Source organism: Carex rostrata, chromosome 29, assembly GCF_964058835.1.
Source record: "Carex rostrata chromosome 29, lpCarRost1.2, whole genome shotgun sequence".
NCBI lineage: Eukaryota > Viridiplantae > Streptophyta > Magnoliopsida > Poales > Cyperaceae > Carex > Carex rostrata.
This window is the reverse complement of record NC_135946.1, coordinates 2,847,812-2,849,853: the sequence shown is the minus strand read 5'-3', so window position 1 is coordinate 2,849,853 and position 2,042 is coordinate 2,847,812.

Genomic DNA, 2,042 nt, shown 5'->3' with positions numbered 1-2,042 from the left:
TTCTTCTGCCAGAAATACCGTAAACCGCGGAATTCTGCAGAAACACTATTCACCGAAAAAGAGACAGATTAAATATATTTAAGAATGCAAGTTATTCCGTTTTACTAATAAAGCAAAACATGAAATACCGCAGAATCTAAAAATATATTTTTCCGAATCTCGTAATAACCGAAATCAGGGAAGAGAGGGAAAACCGATCAACGAAGTAATCAGATTAACACGTGAATTAGTAAGTCTTTCTCTCTACCCCTACCCCTCTATTTATAGACTTTTGAGGAGGTTGGCAAAAGACCAAAATACCCCTCAAAACAAATCTATTTACCAAAAGCCCTTGACACCTCATCCTTTTATCATGTGAAATGACCAAAATACCCTTGCCACCTCACATGACACATGTCAACACAAGGGAAGTCGGCATAGGGTGGAAATGACCAAAATACCCTTGGCCCATTAAGGCATGAATAGTGTTGGGCTTTGATTTTGGGCTTTTGACTTTGGGCCTTTAATTTTAATTAAGGCTTTGATTATTTTGGGCTTTTAAATCCATAATTCAAGCCCATAATTAACAATTAAAATTCCAAATCATATATATATAATTGTCATGTACAATTATATTTCTTTTCGGTTATTGTTCGGTAACTTTTATACAACGTAACGTGTACGTTTATAAATTAACTGTTGTTTCTGCTTGTCATTCTAAATGACATTTATAATTTAATTATATCACGTATAATTAATTATAACCATCTTAATATTAATTATAATCAATTTATAATTAATCAGTAAGATTCTCCGAGTAGCTCCTATATGGTGTGACCCAATAGGATCTGTGTTATGTTGGTAAACAGAGTTAAAACTGTTTTAACTTCTGTTAGTCATGGGTGGCATCTGGCAACACATCATGACCATCCAATTACACAGATGATGCTGTACTGTACAATATCACGATCCAGTAAACAATTTACTTGTGTCAGTTCTTCTGTCTCATAGCTATCAGATCAGTTTCAAGGTAGATGTGTGTCATCCTTGGTAACTGTATCTTTTCTTGATCTTGAGTAGATTATAAAATATAATTACTCTTGTAATTATACCGCATGCAGATAATCTAACTCTATCAAGGGGCCCAGTGATGCTATAGCTCGTATAGAGATACGAGGGACAAATAGTATTCTTGGCAGACTATCACTTCCTCAGCTAAGTTATTATATATATGGAAATGCTACCGTTATGGCTGCTTTTTACGGACAGCATTAGATAACACTTACTCATATATATTTCTTAGTGAGAACGATAAATACCTCATACTGTAGAACTTTGACACTGAATGAAAACATAAATGACACGAACACAATTCTATTTAATGTTTCATTCGGGGTCTGTCAAATACCATGTTCCTAGAACATGTATCCATGTGATTAAAATGACATCTCGTGTCAGGTGGTTTGTAAAACTTAACCATCTTTTAATCCACATGCTAACCTTATCGCGGTAATTAGTGTTCCTGCTAATTACCTTGGTCAGTGACTTTTAAGAGTATATATTATCTATATTATGGAGTTTCACAATTTCAGTCATGAACTCGAAATGATCCATAATTTCAATAATACTCAAGGCAACAAAATGATATATAAATAAACATTCAATTCATGAACAAAGCTTTATGATTAACTTATCGTATTATTGACTTCTAGATTATTACAAACTAACATGATGTTGGCTATTTAAAGAGGTCCCTATTTCTGATACTTTCGGTCATTAAGTTTCGACTAAAATTAGGTTCTCTATGTCTGATAAATTATTTCAGGCAATTAAAGGTTTATTTAACAGATTTCATTGATAGAAAATGGTTATTATACAAATCTGGTCTATTAAAAATATATATATATATAGGAGGGATCCAATTGCATATTTTTTGGTGACATCGAATTACACTCTCCATTTTGAAAGTTTTCAAAGTTCAAATAGTCGATCGAAACCGTTCAATATAATGGATATGTTAAAATGTGCTTGCAGATCAAATTTTATAATTTTTCAATTTTTTT